We start from the raw sequence: 10,498 nt of genomic DNA, 5'->3' as shown, positions 1-10,498 counted from the left end.
GTGGAATTTTGCGAGCTCTGAGACTTTTGTGATCCATCTGAGTGGTCGTCGTCGCTTTGGTCATTTGTAGAGTCTGTGCTGCGTAGACCTTCGAGTTCGTCTGGTTCTGGATTCAGCTGCCTTTTTATCTTTTTGGAGAGTCGAGTAATTCTATTTTTTATGGATCTTTCTGTAAAGGTGGGGTACAGTGATTCTAAGTTAGAGAGTAGAGGCCTAACATCGTTTGTAAACTTTAATGCTTCGGTATACGGATCTGAATTACCACGTGTGTTTTCTAGAAAGGCGCACAGACTGTCAATAGGAAGCGAGAAAATTTCCGGAGATTTTTTATACGCTTCTTCAATAGATTTCTTAGTGGATTCCGTTAGGTTGCTTTCTGTGGAAGCGATTCTCTTTCGTTTCTTTTTTGGTTTTTCGCTGCGATGGCTTGGAGTTTGGTTTGGCGGGGGCATTTCAGTTTGACGGGATGAAGTAGATGGGGGTAATTCTGCATCAGGTACTACTCTTGTTTGGTTATCTGTAGTTTGTGCATTAGGAGGTATTACGTATGGGAGCGAGGGGAATTGGGGTGGTTGGGAAGGTTCGTTGCGGGTTTCTCTAACTGGTTGACAGGTAGTGGTTGTTTGGGGAGTGGTGTCTGTGGTTATAGGTAATAGATTGCTTGTGGGGGGTTTAGGACAATTTGAGGCAATATGTCCCAACTGCTTGCAGATAAAACATTCCATTTTGTCAGTGGATAGAAATATTCGGTTTTCCTGGTTGTCGAATGAGATGACTAGAGAGGTGTGGAGTTCAAAGTTTTCAGCGGGAGAAAACACATATACCTGTCGCCTGAAGCTCATTATATGTGAGTATTCATCACCGGGAATACCGGCTTTTAGGAATGGATAACAATTAACATATCACACGCGACATAGAACTTTAACCTGCACCTCGTCCGGGCGAGGGCAGATAACCAATCTTCCGGCATGTGTGTATTGTGGTACTCCGATTTAATCAACCTTGTACCTAGAATAAGTATTTTTACGAAAGTGAGCTCTTGATTACAAGAGCAGTTGTTGCTTCTGACAGCAACTAATCACCTTACAGTTGGAATCAAAATGTCCCAAACCTCAGGAAATCAAAATATGCCTCCTACGTACGTATCAGCAGTAAAATCGACGCCCAAACCACTTTTTCCTCAGAAAAATCAGGCAATAGTCATGCACGCAGATGAGAACCTCAAACTATTTGATTATGTAAAAGCAATAGGTGATATAATCGGCCCCAAACACATAACCTTTGCATCCAGAATCTCCAACAATAGAATTTGTATATGCCTAGCAAACCCTGATATTGTGGATCAGTTCCTAGGGTCACACAGTTCAATAACAATTCAAAATATTGTTCTTAATATTCGGAGATTAATTGCCCCAACCAAGAGAATAATTATCTCTAATATATCACCTTATATACCTTACGATGTAGCAGAAAATGCAATAAAAAGTCTTGGCCTACAAACTGCTTCTCCTATCTCTTTCCTAAATTTCATTTAATTGCTTGCATAAATAAGGAAGTGGGCACTGCACATTCTGCACAAAACCAAATTTGGAAAATGCCGCTACACTTGCTTTTATTCCAAGTGGCTATGTATGTAATTTCATTTAAATACCTTCATAAATAAGAAAGTTTGCAATTCGGTCTGTAAATGGTCGAGATGCGCAAAGGGCACTGTGAATGTTGATCGATTAGGGTCAATTTTTGGAATTGCGTTTTATATGGCTAAAGCTATACGCATATTGAAGATGTCAAAAGGGCCTTCCTTATTTATTGGGCTACATTGCCAATTCACGAACTCCGATCTACAAATTTGATAAAGAATCCACCTGCAAAATTTCATCGTAATCGGTCCATTCGTTTATGAATTATCGTGCTAACGGACGTACATACGGACATACGGACAGACACCACAAAATTATAAACTCGCTACGAGCTCGTTAATAATTCGCGTAATTTACCCCATGTTAATGCGGAAATGGAGTTTTTGCAGATGCATATATCACTTTAACGCCGCTGCTCTGACGTTCATTTAAATTTGCGTTATTAGGCAAACACTCCATTTGCACATTCACATGGGGTCAATTTCGCGAATCAGCTTTTTGATAATATTGCAGCATTGTGCAACAATAAATAAATTCGTCCCAGTTTACGTGAATTCGTATACGGGGTGTCAATTATAAAATGTGCAGTCGGCCATATTTTCCAAACTAAAGAAGATATTCGCGCAAAAACATTTCGGGGGTATCGAGGGGGAACCAGAATGACGTTATGAGTGACCATTCCCCACCATCCCTTAACCCCCCAGCCCCCCTCTTCAAAAATCCTAAATGGTAACTGTTTGTGTTCAGACTTTGTATATGCTTAGGTATTTTATTATAAAACCTTGCAGCCCAATAATTAGGTCCATATTTTGAAGTGGATAGCCTCAGAAAGTCATTATAGATACAAGTTGAAGCTGAACCTGAAATATTACCTACGTATCATATTCCTACAAAACCACCTGACTGAAATCGGGGCGTGCCCCGTGCCGTGCTCGTGACGTCACCGGGCGAACGCCGTTATAACAATTTACAATATTGTATTTAAAGCGGTTTAATTTTCGAGGTTTATTTTGTGCTGATTTGTGATTTCGTCGTTGTTGTGAAAACTGAGGAGTGTTAGAACAATGGAATCAGGCAGTGGCGTAGGTTGGCTCGTTGGCGCCCGGGGCGCGGTCAAGATTTGCCGTCTTATATTTTAGGAGCTGGTGAACACTTTGAGTTCCCTATCGTTTATTTAAAAAAAAAGACTCCTACTTGCTTATTCTATTTTGGATTTGAATACTTTTAGAGCGAGCGATTGTTTAGGGGGGAGGCGGAGCTCTTGATATTACATCTATAAGCTTTCGTTTGATACCTAGATGATCCATGTAACAGATAAACAACACACACTACAATAAAGACAGACGGAAAACAGCGTACTTTTTGCATTTTTTTATAATATGGTAAAGAGGATATACCCAACACTGCTTTCTGAAGTCGAGCCTAGAAACGCAAGAATTTCAAAGACAATATAATGATATTTGAATTGCTTGATAGACATTGTTTAAATTTTAAAAGATAGGAGTATATTGAGAATAGCAGTTTAAATTTTTGTATGTACACCAGAAGTCTCTTCGTCATGTATTTTCGTCTCAGTCTCAGTATTTCGAACATGGCTAAATAATATACCTACATATAAGTTTTATTGTTAACATTCCACCCTGCATTCCACATTATTTATAATAGTTTACGGATCCGTGGGCTTCTGCCACTTAGCTTGTAACCTAAGTCAAAAAGTATTGTGAATTTTTGCCAGAACCGGTGTTATAGTTTGCATGAACGAATATTTTTATTTTATTACTATCAACAAAATACATTAGCGGTGAGAGAGTGGATAAAGTAAATTTTCAAATTTACCGCGCCCAAATGATTGCATCGGAACGTATCAACGCAAGCCATTAGGGGCAAGAGAGTGGATAAGGTAAACTTTAAATTTTACTACTCTGAAAATGCCCTGCAAAGCAGGACCAAATGTTTTTTTCGGATTTCTAAAAAACGATAATGGCGCAAGAGTTATTATCGGTGGCGCATATGAGCGCATAACGAGCGCATTCATTTCAAAATAATACGACTATCAAATCTCTCAGTGGGGGGGCCAAGTTAACGGACCCGAGTTTAGGAGTGCTCAATAAATTGTGTTGTTAATTTCAATCTTAAATTCTCGCACATCTCCTTTAATTGGATTACGAGCATGTTAATACCTTATAATATAATTCAGAAGGGCGACGTGAATGATCCGATTGAATAAAAGTTATTTGTGTTTTCGTCTTGAAGCGCGGACAATAAATTATAGCTGTTGGTTAAAATGCACTAAAAGGTTTTGAGTGCTACAAATCTCCGCTATGTGCCCTTATTTTGCACAATAATTAATAATATATACAAACATATTATAAAAAACCGCTTTTCTTTCAAATTGCTTAATATTCAATCTGTTGCCGTTTCCGAAATAACATTCCATTAGCTCGTCATCGCAAACCCTTCGATAATTGCAACAGCGCGTTTATAAAAAGTATGAAGTCGCTATATAACTACCGCTTTTAGATCTATTTATCATATACGATACGACACATATTTCGACTTGAATACGGCACATGATGGATTAGATTGACTTTCGCCGCCGCTTAAGTGTTTTTTTTTTGTTCATTGCATAAGAGTTACCTCGAACTAAAAGCGACATTTGCCAGGTAATTTGGCTTTCACAAAAATTTTTGCGAAAAAGAACACCCCCAATGAATGCTTTCCCAGTCGCAAAGGATCTAAAAACCGATTTAATTTTAGAGGAGTTTAACAAGCGGAATTTAAATGTACCAGTGAAGTTTGTTCGAAAGTTTATATCTAATTAATTATGGAAACAATTTTAGTTTCCTTAGCTAGCAGAAAGTTACAGTGCACGTGCACCTGCGAGCCACCTACGGCTAAATTTGTTGTCTCTGAAGCATTACTACCGAGATATAAAACACGAAATGGTGAAATTCTTTTTATTTCTGGTATATATATATATATATATATATATATATCTATTATTGATATAAGTCGAGATCCGGATAATAGTAGGATAACCTGAGATCCCCCTTTAAAGTTAAAAATATGCGTGTATAATGGGTTGCCAATGACATGAAATATGTTCTTCTATCATTACCCCTATAGAGGGGAAAGAAATTCATACAATTAAAATTATCCATATAAAAAGCAGTTAGGATGAGATCAAAAAATAAATACACTTAAGTAGAGATCATATAGTGTATAAAATGACATTGGTGTATTAAGTAGAGATCATGCGGTGTTGTCAAATGTACTTGTTCTAAAAATAGATTTCGTTATCTTTTGCGAATACTTAACAGGTTGTTAGCCTTCATGTGGGATTCCTTCGCGTATTCTTTCTCGATAAAGCGTTAATATTATTTGGCACCCGGGGCTTGAAATATTATAACATTTAATTAAATAATACCTAGTGTAATAGGTACTCTATTTTACATCGATGATAAATTAAAACGATTACCTATTTATTGAAGGAAAGAGTTCCCGTTGGAAATGATTTTTTTTATTTTTCTAACAGCTGATAGTGGTTCATAAGTCTACATCTTTGAATTAAAGGACCCAATTCAAACTCACTTTCAAAGTACAATTGCCATTATAATTAATGTAATAAATTTTTGCCATTAACTGAAATGCTTCAAAATTGATTATGCATAAGTATTCATCCTACAATCATGAATAAACACCAAACCCAAAGAAATCATTATCAAATTGCTTTCTTATCTCTTTTCCAGTACCGTATGGCGCATGGTTGGTAAAAAGCAATCATAAGAACTCTAAAGTTATTTGCTTATGATACATGTAAACCATTAGGTTGTTCAGTATTTCGTAAAGAAATCTGTAAAAAGTTCATTTTTGAAGAAAGATGCCTTGGTTAGTCAAACTGGTTCAAACCATGGAGGTGACCATTTTGGTTCAAAAACATCTAATTCATCCTCCAATCATGTATAAACACCAAACCCAAAGAAATCATTATTAAATTGCTTTCTTATCTCTCGTCCAGTACCGTATGGTGCCTGGTTGGTAAAAAGCAATCACAAGGACTCTAAAGTTATTTGCTTATGATTACATGTAAACCATTAGGTTGTTCAGTATTTCGTAAAGAAATCTGTGAAAAGTTCATTATTGAAGAAAGATGCCTTGGTTAGTCAAATTGGTTCAAACCATGGAGGTGGCCATTTTGTTTCAAAAATATCTAATTCATCCTCCAATCATGTATAAACACCAAACCCAATCAAATTGCTTTCTTATCTCTCGTCCAGTACCGTATGGTGCATGGTTGGTAAAAAGCAATCACAAGAACTCTAAAGTTATTTGCTTATGATTACATGTAAACCATTAGGTTGTTCAGTATTTCGTAAAGAAATCTGTAAAAAGTTCATTTTTGAAGAAAGATGCCTTGGTTAGTCAAACTGGTTCAAACCATGGAGGTGGCCATTTTGTTTCAAAAATATCTAATTCATCCTCCAATCATGTATAAACACCAAACCCAATCAAATTGCTTTCTTATCTCTCGTCCAGTACCGTATGGTGCATGGTTGGTAAAAAGCAATCACAAGAACTCTAAAGTTATTTGCTTATGATTACATGTAAACCATTAGGTTGTTCAGTATTTCGTAAAGAAATCTGTAAAAAGTTCATTTTTGAAGAAAGATGCCTTGGTTAGTCAAACTGGTTCAAACCATGGAGGTGGCCATTTTGGTTCAAAAACATCTAATTCATCCTCCAATCATGTATAAACACCAAACCCAAAGAAATCATTATTAAATTGCTTTCTTATCTCTCGTCCAGTACCGTATGGTGCCTGGTTGGTAAAAAGCAATCACAAGGACTCTAAAGTTATTTGCTTATGATTACATGTAAACCATTAGGTTGTTCAGTATTTCGTAACGAAATCTGCAAAAAGTTCATTTTTGAAGAAAGATGCCTTGGTTAGTCAAACTGGTTCAAACCATGGAGGTGGCCATTTTGGTTCAAAAACATCTAATTCATCCTCCAATCATGTAAAAACACCAAACCCAAAGAAATCATTATCAAATTGCTTTCTTATCTCTTTTCCAGTACCGTATGGCGCATGATTGGTAAAAAGCAATCATAAGAACTCTAAAGTTATTTGCTTATGATTACATGTAAACCATTAGGTTGTTCAGTATTTTGTAAAGAAATCTGTGAAAAGTTCATTTTTGAAGAAAGATGCCTTGGTTAGTCAAACTGGTTCAAACCATGGAGGTGCCATTTTGTTTCAAAAATATCTAATTCATCCTCCAATCATGTATAAACACCAAACCCAATCAAATTGCTTTCTTATCTCTCGTCCAGTACCGTATGGTGCATGGTTGGTAAAAAGCAATCACAAGAACTCTAAAGTTATTTGCTTATGATTACATGTAAACCATTAGGTTGTTCAGTATTTCGTAACGAAATCTGTAAAAAGTTCATTTTTGAAGAAAGATGCCTTGGTTAGTCAAACTGGTTCAAACCATGGAGGTGGCCATTTTGGTTCAAAAACATCTAAGTCATCCTAAAATCTGGTATAAACAACAAACCCAAAGAAATCATTATCAAATTGCTTTCTTATCTCTTTTCCAGTACCGTATGGCGCATGGTTGGTAAAAAGCAATCATAAGAACTCTAAAGTTATTTGCTTATGATTACATGTAAACCATTAGGTTGTTCAGTATTTTGTAAAGAAATCTGTGAAAAGTTCATTTTTGAAGAAAGATTCCTTGGTTAGTCAAATTGGTTCAAACCATGGAGGTGGCCATTTTGGTTCAAAAACATCTAATTCATCCTACAATCATGTGTAAATACCAAATCCAAAGAACTCATTATCAAATTGCTTTCTTATCTCTCTTCTAGTACCTTATGGTGCATGGTTGGTAAAAAGCAATCACAAGAAGTCTAAAGTTATTTGCTTATGATTACATGTAAACCATTAGGTTGTTCAGTATTTCGTAACGAAATCTGCAAAAAGTTCATTTTTTAAGACAGATGCCTGGGTTAGTCAAATTGGTTCAAATCATGGAGGTGACAATTTCGGTTCAAAAATATCGAACTTATCCGGCAATCATGTGTAAACACCAAACCCAAAGAAATCAGGATAAAACCAAAGCGGTGAGAAAGCGTACCGCGTTAGGACCCAACTTGGACAAAACGTACCGCGTTTCGCCGTGGTCCAATCAGAACGGCCAATTTTTGCCGTCTGGTTAATACGTGGTACGTTCTGCCTAAATGCGTACGGTACCTAATTGGTAAAATCAATCATAAACAATTTACCAAATTCTCTTTTTAGACAGCGCTGTAATATCTTTGGTTCTTTTCCCGATGAGCTTGGTATAGAAATAACGATTTTGACATCTTTTGATTAAAATACAAGTGGTCATCGAAAGTGTACCAAATTCCCTTATTGGGCACCGTGGTAGGTGTGTTCCTAGCTTATAGTTACGATACCCTTAGAATCCATTATGACCCTCTTATTAATTTAATGTGCTTACTAAAATATACTAAACGTTATTTTACATTTCTCCTCAATCCACCAGTTTAATCTCTTTAATACAAATCCGCCCTTGTAACGTAACGTGGATTAGGAATAATACATACGAGGTAGCAGATAACAAATTATTTACGTTAAAGCGCACATAGTACAGCTACCTCTTTCATTATTTGCTATCGCACTTTAAAGCGAGAGTACCGCTTTACAATGTTGCCGTTTATTTGAATCTCACATTATTTAAAGTATAACGTATTGTATATAACGTAAGCAGCGCCCCCTAAGATGGTCACTCAAGAACTTCGCGTGTATAAATTTTGACAAAAACCTAAAAGTTGAGATCCGGGCGAAAATTGAAATTTAGCTTCCTGTATGATCGACCGAGCTAATAGACTCGATATACACAATAAAAAAGGCGAGATCCGAAAACGGATCTCGGGTTTACCAAATGGATCTCACCTTATCTGCAATATATGTGAAAATGATCTCACCTTAGCGCTTTTTAAATCTATATATATATATATATATATATATATATATATATATATATATATATATATATATATATATAATAACAGAAAAAAAACCGATAATTTTCTTTTGGAAAAAATGTTTGAAAACAAATCACACTTTCACATTGCACCTTTTTCTCCCGGACAAGCTAACATGATTGGCTTAAAAGTCCTACATTTCGTTTTTTTTGGGGCTATCGTCGACTTGATTTTTTTAAAATACGGACCTGCAAAATACATGTACGCACAATTCCGCAGTATCTACTGAACGCCGCCACCCTAAAATCACAAAATTATTTAACAAATGCATCCATTCAGTGTAGCTGGGCATTGTTTGGGATGATGGGGCAAACATATTTGCATTAATCACACGAAAGAAGTGAGTAATGTGGCGGTTATAACGAATACCCCCGGAGTAAGGGAGGCGCCAGAAAATTTAATGCAAAATCTCAGACCATTAATAATATCAACGATGCCACCTTTGTGTGTGCAATTGAGAAGGAAAAGGTATTTTATTATTAGTAAAAAAGACAAGGTCCTATTCCCACCGCTACAATCACGAAGTTCTTCCAGTGTAACCCTTCAACTCTCTATACTCTTACGAACGAACGACTGACCTCTTTGACGTTTTTCATGAAGTAGCTAGAGCGGTTTTTTGCAAATTAAGGAGCTTTTCTTTATAATTAAAAAATGGCATTGTTTTATGACTGATTCCATGTTTTTGTATTGCCCATAGAGAGAGAGACTACATTTTGCTATAGAGAGCTATGATTCTGCATGCTTGTTCATGTAATTAATTAATTCATCCAACGTACAGTACTAAAATAGCTGATTTGTTGACATTTAAAAACACTTTTTGTTGTAGAATTAATCCAACAGTTAAAAATAAACACAAATGATTTTTTGTTTCTTTCTGTTGCTTTATTGTCGTAAAAGTGTTGAACATAAAATTACCACCTCAGGTCTAAAACTTTCACGTCTGAACTTCAAATCACAATTGTTCAAAATGCTTCAATACCAAATCACAGATGTCGAAGTCACGATACAACTTTCAAGGAATAAGCGTCAAAATGACCGGATTCCCCAGGTAATACGCAAAAGGTCTAGGTGGTGTCAAATTAACAGGGTTTTCTGTAAAAAAGCTCACATTTTCAATTTTCAAATTCCCCAGTATAAAGGCGTTTCAAACTTCTAATAGTGAATTTCATATTTTTGCATCGAGCTTCCAAACTTAACGTTAAACGCCATTAGGATTCCATTACAGCTTTCAATTTCAAACCTTTAACTTTCATGTCACTTTGTGACATCGTCACCAGCTACCAGTAATTGTCTACGCGATTTTCAGGCTACAAGTGCCAATATTCAAACGTTAACATTATCCGAAATATCGTGCTTAGGAGAGTATACGCTACAAGGAGATTTAAAGAAAATTGATTAAAACGAAGTAATAAATAATACATTTAAATTTCCATAAATCAATTTGAAGGGGCTTACTTTATTCGTATCAATACGAGCCCTAGGCAAAACGGAAACGTCTCACGTTGGCACGACAAGTGCGATCGTTTAACACGTGAATATTTATGTGAGCTTTTCAATACGCAAAACAAAAATGTAGTATTATAATTTTATGTAACGTTCCACTATCAGGAGAGTGCAAATTCAAAGGTTTTTTGACGAAATGGCAAACGCAGAGGAATCAAGCATTTAAACTTCTGCCCCGAAGGAAAGAAAAAACAAGTTGAAGGCGTTTTCTGAAACGTATATCAATGATATTGTTGTCAATTAAAATTACGTTTTCAAAAAGTTTTTGCAATATTTTATGTCAAGGTTTTTCATCAAAG

This window comes from Photinus pyralis, unplaced genomic scaffold (genome assembly GCF_008802855.1).
Source record: "Photinus pyralis isolate 1611_PpyrPB1 unplaced genomic scaffold, Ppyr1.3 Ppyr1.4_LG3a, whole genome shotgun sequence".
Classification (NCBI taxonomy): domain Eukaryota; kingdom Metazoa; phylum Arthropoda; class Insecta; order Coleoptera; family Lampyridae; genus Photinus; species Photinus pyralis.
Note: the sequence above shows the minus strand (reverse complement) of the source record.